Source organism: Aulonocara stuartgranti (genome assembly GCF_965226115.1).
Source record: "Aulonocara stuartgranti genome assembly, chromosome: 17".
NCBI lineage: Eukaryota > Metazoa > Chordata > Actinopteri > Cichliformes > Cichlidae > Aulonocara > Aulonocara stuartgranti.
This window is the reverse complement of record NC_138953.1, coordinates 37,554,868-37,569,574: the sequence shown is the minus strand read 5'-3', so window position 1 is coordinate 37,569,574 and position 14,707 is coordinate 37,554,868. Positions and strand designations below refer to the sequence as shown.

Genomic DNA, 14,707 nt, shown 5'->3' with positions numbered 1-14,707 from the left:
GGAGGTGATGACACCGCCTTCCCAGTGATCTACAAAGCACTGCCTGATAAACGCTTTAGCTTTATTTCAGTTTTGCTCCGACTGATAAAATGTCTGGGGATGCTCACTTGCTCGTGGCAGCAGACTATGTAGTGTTTGCTGTCGTTCTGCTCCTGTCTGCTGCTGTTGGTTTTTATTACGCCTGGAGAAGCAGGAAACAAGGAACCTCCAGGGACTTTTTAACTGGGGGCCGAAAACTCAATGCCCTGGCTGTCTCCATGTCCCTCACTGCCAGCTACATGTCATCCGTCACTGTGCTCTCCAACCCAGCCGAGGTAACGTGTCGGGACTGTCCTGGATCTGCACTCAGCTTCCTCAGCGCACAAACATTTATTCAGAGCTTAAATTAGAATTTTACAAAATGCGTAAAACTGTGATTTCTGTGCATTAGAAGACGGCTGGAGTCAGCTAACCGAGCATTACTTTGAGTGCACCGCTTTCAATTTCAAACAAATCAAATAACGAATTTAAAGTTTTCGTGTTACTCACCAGAGTTCAGCACTGTTCATATGTTGCTCCAAAGCTCGTTCAGTATCAGCAGCATCAGCGTTTCAAATGATCTCCGGCAAAGTTTCACCAGCCAACCAGCTGTTTTGCTATTTTGTGTTTCCATAAATCTTTTTCAACCTGTCTGTAGGTGTATCGCTACGGAGCCATATTTGGCTATTTAAGTATTTCCTATGTAATAGCAGTGGTGTACACATCCGAGGTCTTTCTCCCAGTTTTCTACAGACTGGCCATCAACAGCACATATGAGGTAACTGTGGTTTTGTTTACAACATTATTACTAGTTTTGCCTCTGATTTGTAGGGAGTGAGGGGAACTAGAAGTTTCATGTATCAGTATCAATATGCGTCTTTTCTCTGTCTGGTCTCTGCCAAGTATCTGGAGCTGCGTTTCAGCAGAGCCACTCGTCTCCTGGGAATGCTGATCTTCTTTTTTAACGTAGTAAGAAGCCAGTGGTTCAATCTTTGTAGTGCTTTGACTTCTGCACATAAAACTACGTTGGTATCAGCAGAGACATGTTGTTGCTGTGACTTTCTAACTCTTTGCCACAGTTGCTCTACACTGGACTTGTAATTTATGCTCCAGCTCTGGCTTTGAACCAAGGTATGTCAGCTCCAGTTCACAGCAGTTAAGTTCGTGAAGGGATCTTGAACAAGAGTGTTTCCCCTGTTAATGAATTTCCCTTCTTTTTGCAGTGACTGGTATGAACCTGTGGGGTGGGATTATTTCGACAGCCACTGTTTGTACTTTGTATTGTGCACTGGTTAGTAAAACATTTATTACATACGACACACACACTGCAGTGCATCACATTGTCAGTCGAACCTCATCGAGCATCACTAAGCCAGGAACCTTAAGAGACCCCCACTTTCACATTCAGGAGAGATTAAATGAATATTTACATTTTCCTAAAATTCACGAGGTCCCCTTCCCATTTACCCTTTAAAACAAAATATCTCTCATGTAACATCACCTCTGATTTTTTAAATTTGATGCTTTCACATGCAATCATTAAGGGTCAAAAGTTGGAACCGTCATTGCATAATGTGTTGCATGGTCATAAGCAGAGAGGTCTCGCTGCGCTGCCCTTAGACAGTTAACATGACGAAGCTATTGAGGAAAAAAACGCCACGTATATCTTGTTTATCATGACTCTGGTTTTACGTGGCCTATCACCACAATTTAAAAACTGGTATATATCACCTTGTTGCTTTGGCATCTTAAAGTGGTCATGTGATTGGCTTACCACGACCACTTTATTCTTCCTCAGTCAAACAGCAGCACTCATGCGATTGTTTTGCCCCTTAGCTACAGGTGTTGTGCCAAATTACAGCTGCTTCCGTGCAACTTCTATAAGATGCGGTAAGCTGAAGACAGCTTCAGCCGTCTGTTTGTTGAAAAATAGTAACAGACCGCATTTTCTTGTTAGTAACGGTAATGGCGTTGTAACAAAAGGAATAGTAATTAGTTCGATTACTCATTACTGAAAAAAGTAACGTCGTTACTTGTAACGCCGTTATTCCCATCACTTGTGCTTTCTGAAAATGTTCTACTACAGAATACGGTCACATATTTCCACGTTATGCATTCTGTTCATTAATACAGCTTCCTAACCTTTTTGACAGAGATTTTTCTTGTTTTGTGGCGTTTGTTACAGGGTGGCCTGAAAGCTGTGGTGTGGACAGATGTTGTTCAGGTAGGGTTCTGGATCAAATAAATTGAAAAAAATACACAATACAACATGCCCTCCAAATAGTTGTGGTAGATGGCTGCCCCTCCTTGATGTTGACGTTTCTTCCTGTTAAAAGGGAGTTTTTTGGTTCACACTGCCATTTGATTGCTGGCGTTTTCTCTGGATTGTAGGGTCTTTATCTTACAATATAATGTCCTTTTGTTATGATTTGGAACCATATAAATATATTCCATTGCTATGTAAGTAAAACTGAATTAAATTGCAATCAGGTTTCAGTCTAATTTTATCGACACCACAACCACGTTTGAGTCATGTCTTGATTCTTTGCAGTATTCATGTAAATTAGCAAGAATTTGATAACTGGGACCAAAATCTGTCAACATAGTTACAGAATACAGATCTGCCAACCAAACAAATCTCTGATTTTTCTTCCAGATTGGAATAATGTTTGCAGGCTACATGTCTGTTATAATCAAAAGTGTGATCTTAAAAGGAGGAATCTCCACTATCTTGTCAGATGCCCAAGAAGGAGGAAGAATTAACTTTGTGGAGTGAGTATATGTGTCTGTGTGTGTGTGTGTGTGTGTGTGTGTGTGTGTGTGTGTGTGTGTGTGTGTGTGTGCGTGTGTGCGTGTGCGTGTGTGTGTGTGTGTTATACTAAAATCATCCTCTCATTGTGTAATCCCAGCTTTGACATAAACCCTCTGAGAAGACACACTTTTTGGACACTTGTCATTGGAGGGGCCTTTACTTGGAGCTCAATTTATGGGACCTACCAACCTCAAGTTCAGAGATACAACTCCTGCAAGAGCATTAAACATGCCAGATTGTGAGTGATTCAAAGGAATGTATTCCTTCCTTCCTGTTTAGCTTGCAAAACTAATAATTAAAATAATAATAATTAAAAAAACACCAATAAACAACGATATATGACACGTCTATTTCCACATCTATGTAAATTCTGATTCAGCCAAAGGCACAACATTGGTGGGGTTTGCTGGCAAATGACACGTTCTTATCATAAACTCGGAAAAGATAGCTATGATAAATGATGACATCATCAGCATACAGTGATAAGAAATATAATCTCGTTTGCTATGCTACACTGATTTTTGTTTGCATACGTCACTTTTTCGTGTTGTGTTTTTTCAGAGCTCTCTTCATCAACGTGTTAGGCCTAGCTTGCACCCTGACATCGTCAGTGATTTCAGGGCTGTGTCTTTATTCGTTCTATAAGAACTGTGACCCATGGAAAGTTTCATCCGTGTATGGACCTGATCATCACCTGATCAGGTCCATACACATAAACAAAGAAACCACAGGATGTTTGTTTTTATTCAAGTTATTTTATGATCTTAAAATAAAAATCTTTTTTTCCTTTACAGCTGTTGCCTTATTTGGTGATGGATATCTTGGCAGATCACCAAGGGCTTCCAGGACTATTTTTTGCTGCAGTATATAGTGCCTCTCTGAGGTTCATACAACATAATTTGATATATTTTTATTCATGTTGCATGTAACATTTAAAGCTGTGCCACATTTGAAGTGTCAGTTATGTCCATTAGTCCAGAGTAAACATGGTTCATTTCTTCATGTTCAGCACAGTTTCTACTTCAATCAACGCAATGGCTGCAGTGACCATGGAGGACCTGATCAAACCACGCATTAAACTATCTGAGAAAAAGCTTCTCTTAATCTCCAAAGGGCTGAGTAAATAACGAGTTTCCTGTTGTTTGTTTATAACACAGACTGCATGTTATATTAGATTAATTACTGCTACATGGATGCGGCTGGTAGTCGATAAAAATGTCATTTTGTGATGTGATGTTTTTGCAGGTGTGTTTTTTGGAATTGTATGCGTTGCCATGGCTGGACTGGCATCACTCATGGGACATATGATGCAGGTAGAGGGATCTGTTAATGCAGAGCTGTCAATGTGTTCAGGCAAACACATCCAGGAATAGGAATGGGTATCATTTAGGTTTTATCCGATACCAGTACCAAACCGGTACTTTTGAAACGGTGCTGGTGCTTAAACGGTGCTCGAACCGGTGCTTAAAGAATGGAGAACACACACTTTGTCCAAAAACCTCTTATGTTTAGCTGGTTTTTTTGTAAAAAGGTAACAATGTTAGCCTTTTCTGCAGCTATAGGGCATATATGGTGTTACGTCCCTCTGCAGCCTCTAATCTGCTCAGTGTGTTCAGATGGTGCTAATTGGCCACACCTAGTCAGGTGTGGATAAAAGCATACCTGAGGCAAGTGTCCAGGGAGCTCACTAGTCTTTGCCTTGGTGGTACAAGCCATTTGAGCCAACCTGCTAAGCCATTTTAAGCTAAAGCCTCTTCACACTAACACTCTGTTATTCATCTCCGTTTTTATGTTGCGGCTTTTGAGCTGGGTCGTAACATAAGTGGCGGCTCGTCCGGGATATTTGGACATTTTAGTGGAGATTGCATATCAGTTTTTTGTATTGCTTTTAAGTGGGTGAGTGAAGGTGTTCACTGTGATTGAGTAACGTCCCTTTAGTGAGTGTGTTTCAGCTGGGTGTCTGTGCTGCCCTTTCAGCGAAGCACTTGTTTGTTGTTTTGCTTGTTTTAATTTGTTGTGTTTGGTGGCTATTTTGGGTGGGGGTACGCTTCAGAGTTTGGTAGGAGACTATATCTCTGGTCTGCTGCCTGCTCTCGAGTTCGTGTTTAAAGTTGCCTCGAGCCTGGTACACCACTGAAGACTAGGATAGGTAAAGTTAGTGTTTTGTTGTTTTTAGTGTTTTAGGCTGGGAGTTGCACATAGTAAATCAGTGGCACCAAACTTGGTAGGAGGTTTGAGACCATTCATGATTATGGTCTGTAGCTGAGGCAGGTAGGCTGTTTTTAGGTTGGCATTGTGTGTACACCATGTGTGTGCATATGTCAGTGTTGATGGATGCTAATGAGATCTTTGTGAGGTGAGTGTTTTGTGTTGTGACCGTTAGTGTTGTGGGGAATATGGCTATTTTGTTGGATCACTTGTGAGTGTTGTTGGCCAGGTGATGGCAATAACACTGTGGGGTGCTGAGCCACCCTTGATGTGATCATTGTGTGGCCGTAGCTCTCCATTTTGTGGTTGGTCACTAGTGTGCTTGATTTACTGAACTTTTTGGATTAAAGTAACTTGTTGTGGTATAGGGCCACTTGTATGTGACTGTTTGTGTGGTGGAGACAACAGATCACTTAGTTGTGATTATTTGTTGCTACTTTTGGTTTTGTGTTGTAGCAGATCAGGTAATCATTTTGGGTTTGACTGTTGTGCTCCTTTGTGTTGGTCACATGTTACTTCAAATCCTCATGCCCATCCATGCTTAAATATGCCAACTTATTTTTGAGGGTTCAAGGCTTCAGAGGGACTTTTAATTTGTTTAGGGGTCCTAGAGGGACCCTTTTAAGGGAGGTGTTACGTCCCTCTGCAGCCCCTAATCGGCCACACCCAGTCAGGTGTGGATAAAAGCATACCTGAGGCAAGCTGCAGGGAGCTCACTTGTCTGTGCCTTGTCTTTTAGCCAACCTGCTATTCCATTTTAAGATAAAACCTCTTCTCACCCATACTCTGGTATTCATCTCCTTTTTTATGTTGCGGCTTTTGAGCCGGGTCGTAACAATGGTATCACTCTTGGCTGGAAGCAGTGCTTAAACAATGGAATAAACACAGACTTTGTCCAAAAACCTCTCATGTTTAGCTGTTTCCCTCTTTTTCTTTGGTCATTTTAGCCTTTTTGGCCAGGGTGAAGGGAGTATCTGCCATCAAACAAGAAGACAGCCGCATGAAACTACGACGGTGTTTGCTAGTTCACCTTACGTGCATTAAATTAATAACGTGGTTAGCCTACTCAACGTAAATTACACACAAACAACATTAAACTACTCACGCAGAAAAGAACGGCTGCTGCCATCATCATCCGTCATCATTTCTGCTACACTGGCAGGGCTAGGGGCCAGGACTCTCCTCTTCGGGTTCTTGGGGGATGTTGCTAACTCCGGGTCCGATAACAGGGGCCACACCCGCAGTAGATGTGCTCGGTGTGAGGTCTCGCAGCAAGCTATCAAATACGGCGCACTTCTCGGCTTTTAACAAAATGCTACACGTCGCCAGGTGTTTCATCAGATTCGAGGAGTTACCTCCCTTGCACAGTATCAGCTTAAAGCACTTGTTGCAGGCTGCTGAGTTTGCATCTTTTGCTGTCAAGTACAGCCAGACTTTTGACCGCTTCGCCTTGGGCATTTTTAATCTGTAGCTCTGCTCTAAAAGAACGTACAGTACGTACCTGGGCCCGCCTACTACGCTTGCAAAGGTAAAATGATTGGCTAGAATCCAAAGTGTATGACATCTCAGGAAAAAAACGAAAACATCGAAATGTGCGCTGCTTTTCGGTCTGGTTACTACCGTTTGTCAGAACCGGTACTGGTACCCATCCCTATCCAGGAATGTTGTTGTTTATTAGAAAGCATGTTAATTACGTAAATAAGTACATTTTTCACCTCAGTAAATACGACCATTTGTAAAGTGTTTTTTGAGCTGCAGGTCTCTTCAAACAGGCAGTGTCCATCATTTGGGGGGTCACTGGGGGTCCTTTACTCGGTCTGTTCAGTTTGGGTGTCCTCTGTCCATTTGTCAACTCCATAGTAAGTCCATTCTCATTTTGGTATTTTCCTAAATCAACCTAACATCAATTTATCATCGTATAACATAGTACGGGAGCATTTTTCTTATTAACAGTATTAAAAAACACTTTATTAAATGCTTAATGTTTTAAAAAAAAATGTTAACAGTAGGATAAAAATAATAATGACCAAACTCAGGGATGTGTGCTGAGTCCCCTGCTGTACGCTCTATACACTCACGACTACACCCCCCACCCACCCATCCAACATTCGTATGCTGTAAATATTAATTTTAACAAGTTTGCTGATGACACAACTGTGATTGGGCTCATCACGACGGGAGATGAGTCTGCATACAGGGATGAAGTCGAAAATATGTCATCAAGGTGCAGCTGAAACAATCTGGTCGTCAATACCAAAAAAACCCCAAAGAAATAGTAGTTGACCTCAGAAGGAACAAATCTGACCCCCAGCCCATACACATTAATGGGGACTGTTTGGAGAGGGTCTCTGACTCCTGGGCCTGCACCTGGGTGGTGACCTGTCCTGGAAAACAAACACCACAGCTATGATCAAGAAGGCACAGCAGCGACTCCACTTCCTGAGCGTCCTGAAGAACAACGCCTTAGCCAAGGAGCTGCTAGTGTCCTTCTACAGGTGCTCCATTGAAAGTACACTGACACACTGCATCCCAGTGTGGTTTGCCAGCAGTACTGCTTCGGAGTAAGCATCACTCCAGAGGGTCATCAACACAGCACAGAGGATCATCAGCTGTGATCAAGAGCTGTACTCTTCCCTGGAGGAGGTGTACAGGTCCTGCTGCCACAGGAAAGCCTACAGCATCCAGAAGGACACATCCCACCCCGCACATCACCTGTTCCAGCTGTTACCCTCAGGAAGGCGGTACTGGACAATTAAGGCCAAAACAAACAGACAGAAACAGCACATACGCCAGGGCTGTTGCATTTATAAATACACTTGGGAGATAAGCCACTGCAAAAACACAACCTTCAACTGTGCAATATTTTTTTTCTTTTTAACTGTGTAATATTCTTGTTCGTCTTTTAATTGTGCAATATTTCGAAGGAACTGTGCAATATTCTGAGGACTGAAGCACTGTGTGGCAACCGTATTCTCACTTGTACATTCTTGTATACAGACTTGTACATAGTCTAAGGAGCTTGCAAAGAAAAGCGTCTGGACTTCTTTAAGTTGCTTGAAGACGTTTCACCTCTCATCCGAGAAGCTTCTTCAGTTCTAAGGTCAAATGGTGGGGAGTCCCAGATATAAACCTAGTGGGAGTGTCCCCCCGCAGAGGGACAAAAGGACCCCCTGATGATCCTCTAATCGCCTGAGCCAAGGTGTGAAACTGGGTGTGGGTCCCAATCAGCCAGAGTTTCGGGTGTGTTCATTGTGAAACCTGGCCCCACCTTATCATGCGAATTCCTGAGGTCAGATGGCCCAGGATGTGAGTGGGCTTTAAGGCGTCTGGGGAGGGATCTCAAAACTTGATTATAGATGGCAGACAATTGGTGTCGTAAACCCCCGCCTCTGTTCAAAGATGGTCGCTCACAGTGGACATAGATGGCTTCTTTCACTCCTCTTTCAAACCATCTGTCCTCTCTGTCCAAAATGTGAACATTGGCATCCTCAAAAGAGTGACCTTTATCCTTAAGATGCAGATGGACATAAAAGACGGTCTTTCTTATAACTTTCCGGAGTTCAAGTTTTGCAACACGGACGCTCCGTTTGCAGACCCCCCATTCATCTCACCTGAGACGCCTTTGTTCTCTGTCCCTGGAGGCCACAAACGCCGACGCAGAGGGAGAAGATCTGGCGTTCTGGTTCGACTGAGACGGCGCACTAACAGACCACCGTTACCCAGTTTATTACTGGCTAATGTGCAGTCTCTGGAGAACAAGCTGTGCGAGCATCGGGCACGGATCTCATTCCAGCGAGAGATGCGGGACTGCTGTGTGATCTGCCTCACAGAAACCTGGCTATCGGACAAGGTACCGGACTCCGCAATACAACTACTGGGGTTCTCTGTGCACCGCGCGGACAGGTCACAGGATCTTACTGGGAAAAGCAGAGGCGGTGGTGTATGTTTCATGATCAACAACAGCTGGTGTGATTATGCGAACGTGCACCCGGTCAAATCCTTCTGCTCACCGGACCTGGAGTACCTGATGATTAAGTGCCGGCCATTCTGGCTACCGAGGGAATTTACAGCAGTGATTATTACGGCCGTTTACATTCCCCCACAAGCCGACACTGACCGAGCACTCAGGGAACTGTACAGCGCGATCAGCAGCGAGGAAACCGCACACCCAGAGGCGGCGTTTATCACAGCCGGAGACTTTAATAAGGGAAACCTGAAGAAAGTCTCACCAAAACTCCACCAACACATCCATTTCAAGACTCGTGGAGACCGGCTACTTGACCACTGCTACACCTCTTTCCGGGATGCGTACAAAGCCCTCCCCCGCGCCCCATTCGGCCAATCAGATCACCGCTCCGTCCTGCTCCTGCCCGCCTACAGGCAGAAGCTGAAACAGGAAGCTCCAACCCGGAGGGCGGTGCACTGTTGGACGGACCAATCGGAGTCTACGCTGCGGGACTGTTTTGATCACGCGGACTGGGAAATGTTTCACGTGGCTGCTAGGGACATTGATGAGTACACAGACTCAGTCTGCGGATTTATCAGGAAATGCGTGGAAGATGTCGTCCCATCCAGAACAGTTAAATCCTTCCCAAATCAAAAACCCTGGATTAACAGAGATGTTCGCGCGGCACTGGCGGCACGGAGCACCGTCTTTGCCTCCGCGAACACATCGGACCACAAACACGCACATTACCAACTCCAGAAGACGATCAAAGCAGCCAAACGTGAGTACAGGGACAGGGTGGAGCAACAGTTTGACAACCCTCGGAGTATGTGGCAGGGACTAAACACGATCGCAGACTTTAGAGGGAAAACCAGCACACCGCAGACCACGGCCTCTCTGTGTGAGGATCTAAACGTATTCTACGCTAGATTCGACACAGCAAACACCATGAGACCGGACAGTGTGTGCACCACGGATGACGTCAGTGCGCACACTGTGTCTGAGGAGGATGTGCGGAAGTGCTTCAGGAAGGTGAACGCACGCAAAGCTACTGGTCCGGACGGGATTCCCGGCCGCGTCCTCAAGTCATGCGCGGCTCAGCTGGCTGGAGTGTTCACGCACATCTTCAACCTTTCCCTCTCTCTGTCTGTAGTCCCAGCCTGCTTCAAAATGGCCACCATCGTCCCTGTACCCAAATCCTCCACCATCTCCTCATTGAACGACTGGCGACCTTTAGCCCTGACCCCCATCGTAAGCAAATGCTTCGAGAAGCTGGTCAGGGACTTCATCTGCTCTGCACTACCCGACTCACTGGACCCTCTACAGTTCGCATACCGCCACAACAGGTCCACTGATGATGCCATAGCCCTGACACTACACACTGCCCTGTCACACCTGGAGAAGAGAGACACATATGTGAGGATGCTGTTTGTAGATTACAGCTCAGCATTCAATACCATCGTTCCCTCGAAGCTGGACAGGAAACTGCAGGATCTAGGACTGGGAAGCTCCCTCTGCAGCTGGATCCTTAACTTCCTGTCTGACAGACGCCAAGTGGTCAGACTGGGCAGCATCACCTCATCCCCATCACACTGAACACTGGTGCTCCACAGGGGTGTGTACTGAGCCCTCTCCTGTACTCACTCTACACCTACGACTGCACAGCCACTAACAACTCCAACATCATTGTGAAGTTTGCGGACGACACTACAGTGGTGGGTCTTATCACCAATGGTGATGAGACGGCCTACAGGGAGGAGGTCAGCGCCCTGACCCACTGGTGTCAAGACAACCATCTCACACTCAACGTCGCAAAGACAAAGGAGTTGATAGTGGACTTCCGGAGGTGCAGAGAAGTACACAAACCCATCACCATCAACGGCGCTGCTGTGGAGAGAGTGAGCAGCTTCCGGTTCCTTGGAGTACATCCGGCTGAGGATCTTACGTGTTTAGTACACATAAACAAAACAGTGAAGAAGGCGCAGCAGCGCCTCTTCTTTCTCAGGAGACTGAAAAGATTTGGCATGAACCCCCGCATCCTCAGGACCTTCTATCACTGTGCCATTGAGAGCATCCTCACTGGATGCATCACCACCTGGTATGGCAACAGCACCGCCTACAACTGCAAAGCTCTCCAGAGAGTAGTGCGGTGCTCTGAACGGATAATTGAAGGTGAGCTTCCCTCCCTCCAAGACATCTACAGGAAGCGCTGCCTGAGGAAAGCGGGGAGGATCATCAAGGACTCCAGTCACCCCAGCCATAAACTGTTCAGACTGCTTCCCTCAGGAAGGAGGTTCTGCAGCATCCGGTCCCGAACCAGCAGACTGAGAGACAGCTTCTTCCACCAGGCCATCAGACTGCTGAACACGTCATAGACACCTCAGCTTCACTACTGGAACTTTAACATTATGCACTACATACTGTACATTAATGCCACTGTTTTGCACATGTCTCAACTCTGTATGTTTTTATATATTTTATTTTATTGTTTACTCTATTTAATTTGTAAAATATGTGTATACACACACACGTAGAAAAACATTTAGTATACACATCCAGAAATGCATATACTATTATATATTGTACATATATTTATTAGTTTCAGATTTAGCCATTCTTGTATTTTGCTTGTTTACGTTATTGTATTTTGCACAACTCTGTTGCTTGTGAAGCTCGCACACAAGAATTTCACTCACATGTACTGTACCAATATACCTGCACATGTGATGTGACAATAAAAGTGATTTGATTTGATTTGGACTGCTGAGTCTTGTCCTGTGGAGGTGGCTCTTCTATGCTGTGCCATGCGCTTGTGAAGTGGCTGTTTGGTCTCTCCAATGTAGAGGTCTGGGCATTCCTCGCTGCACTGTACCGCATACACCACATTGTTAAGTCTGTGTTTTGGGGTTTTGTCTTTCGGGTGAACCAGTTTTTGTCTGAGCGTGTTGCTGGGTCTGAAATGCACCGGGATGTCATGCTTGGAGAAAACTCTCCTGAGTTTTTCTGATACACCGATAAGATTCTGATAAGAAGGACAGACGCAACAACATTGTCATCCCCTATGTAGCCGGTGCAACGAGCTCATCCAAAACTCTGGCTGATTGGGACCCACACCCAGTTTCACACCTTGGCTCAGGCGATTAGAGGATCATCAGGGGGTCCTTTTGTCCCTCTGCGGGGGGATACTCCCACTAGGTTTAAATCTGGGACTCCCCACCATTTGACCTTAGAACTGAAGAAGCTTCTCGGATGAGAGGTGAAACGTCTTCAAGCAACTTAAAGAAGTCCAGACGCTTTTCTTTGCAAGCTCCTTTGACTACGATGACCTGGATGACTGAGAACCTTCACAGACAGACTTGTACATACTATTTTTTTTTCTTTGTTTAAAATTTATCGTACATCTATACTTGTTTCTCTTAACAGTGCCCCCTTCCACTTGTACTGAATGGGTTTACATGCAGTTTTTGTTGTTCAAAAGCGCAATGGCAATAAAGATTCTGATATTTGTCCACAGGGAGGTCTATGTGGTCTCGTGACAGGATTGGCTGCAGCTGTCTCTGTGAGCATTATAGGGATGATATCCCCTTCTCCTCCTGAGATGACCCGACCTCTCTTTCTGAGCACTGAGGGTTGTAACTTTACTACTGGTAGCAGTTTCAATTGGACTACCCCACTGCCAACAGAACCAACTCTTTTTACCACAACCCCAGGACAGAATACTGATGACATGTAAGTGTGGTCGGGTCTGTCTTGAATGAATGAATGAATGAAATATTGCCTGGTGAGATGGGATGACCGAGCTTTCCTATAACGAACGAAAGTATAGTAAAGTAAAAAAAGCCATATGATTTTAAAAAAGTGAGTAAAAGGCAGTGTTGTGAGGTCATTAATAATAATAATAATAATAATAATAATGATAATAAACCTGGTGGAAAGCATAAATGTGCCAAGTATCCTACTGCTGGTTTTTAGCCAAGCTCGCAGTGGCACTGTAGTCTTGTTGAATATATTTTTCATTTGCAAACTGTCTTCACAAATTCCTTTGTAGCCTTCAGAATACTTTCATAATATGGTGTAATTACATTAATAAGACATTTGTTAACAAGATATCTACTAATCTCTCACCACCAGACATGCGGTTCAGTGGCACTCTCCATCCTACCTTTACTTCTGTGTCATTGGAGGTTTAACATCTGTTATTGTTGGAATAATCATCAGTCTCTTGACAGGTAAAAAACAAATGAAATAAAATAAATAAAGATTTTGTCATTAATTACCTGTACTTGGGAATGGATCTGTGATCTCATTTTCTTATTATTTCATAAGGACTTTTTGTATTTGTTCTTCCACTTATCATTTCAGGGGGATTGAGGGAGACGGTGGACCCAAGACTTATGCTAATGAAAGAAGACACTCTTTCTTATCACCTGTTCAAACGTGTCAAAGATGGGGTACGTGCTGAAGAGCAAAGGTATCAAAAGCAACCGACTGATGACAGGCGCTCAATTCTGTCTTGTACTTTTCCTTCCTTAGGTCATGGGAGGAACAGACAATGTTGGTCAGCCAAACAAGGAGGATGGAATCAATAAACCTGCAGTAGGGAAATTTGACAACAATACCCGTGTCTCATCTTTTTAATGACCGATACAGCTGAAGAATTTCACAACAAAGCTGCTGTAAAGCTCAAATCCAGGATTGTACTCATCTGACTTCATAAGAAATGAGACCAAAGGAACTGAGTTGTCAGCGAGACAATAATGTTTTTATTTTTCCAGTGACTCAGTAAAAAGTAGAAAGCACTTTCAAATATTTACTTGTGTACATGATGATTGCATGTTTCTATTGTTTAGATTAACAAATTATTAATAAAAAGCCACATGATAAACATTTCAATTCAATTCAGTTTTATTTATACAGCGCCAAATCACAACAAAAGCTTCAAGGCACTTTATATTGTAAGGTAGACCCTACAATAATACATACAGAGAAAAACCCAACAATCATATGACCCCTGTGCAAGCGCTTTGGCGACAGAGGGAAGGAAAAACTCCATTTTAACAGGAAGAAACCTCCAGCAGAACCAGGCTCAGGGAGGGGCGGGGCCATCTGCTGCGATGGAGTGAAAGAAGGAAGACAGGATGAAAGACATGCTGTGGAAGGAATAGTCGGAATAGTTCAAACATAAGTGTTCCTCTCTTTCTGGAATGTTTGAATTTCTCTGACCAGGAGGGAAACGTAGACTTTAATGAAACATCCACAGGATACAATCCACACAAACAGGCAATGAATACATTCAAGGTAGTTTTGATGCTATTTATTATGAGTCACAAAGCTTTTTTAGCTTTGGTTTATTAACCCAAATGTCAAGAAACTCTGAAAGCTACAGTAATGGTGAAAAGAAATTACACCCTCTTTAATGGTATGGTTTTACATATTAGAGCAGCAAAAAATAATCTAGTGCTTAATGTATCTTAAAATTAATAAAATGCAACATCAGATGAACGACATCTGATGCACATACTGCATCATTTTATATCTGACAAAAACTAATCCACAATGCAGATTCAATGTGCGAAAAAATTAAATACACCCATACTAAATCCGTAGGAATTAGCAGGGTGTGTAGCAACTGTGTGCTCCTAATTAAAAGCATTTGATTAACTGATTATCAGCAAGTGTGACCACCTCTATAAAAGCAGAAGCTTACAGGTCTGGAGCAGTGA

The 14,707-nt window shown here is 43.9% G+C and overlaps 1 pseudogene across 1 annotated transcript; it reads left to right on the top strand.

Annotated features, from left to right (window-relative positions):
- Nucleotides 1-13,851, top strand: LOC309693043 (sodium-coupled monocarboxylate transporter 1-like; annotated as a pseudogene). The gene is made up of 17 exons (XR_014280775.1): nt 1-314; nt 677-796; nt 922-987; nt 1,098-1,149; nt 1,242-1,309; nt 2,204-2,242; nt 2,675-2,790; nt 2,928-3,068; nt 3,392-3,532; nt 3,625-3,713; nt 3,840-3,949; nt 4,076-4,143; nt 6,811-6,897; nt 12,499-12,713; nt 13,116-13,213; nt 13,347-13,435; nt 13,518-13,851. The product of XR_014280775.1 is annotated as a sodium-coupled monocarboxylate transporter 1-like (transcript).
- Nucleotides 13,852-14,707: the final 856 nt, after the last annotated feature.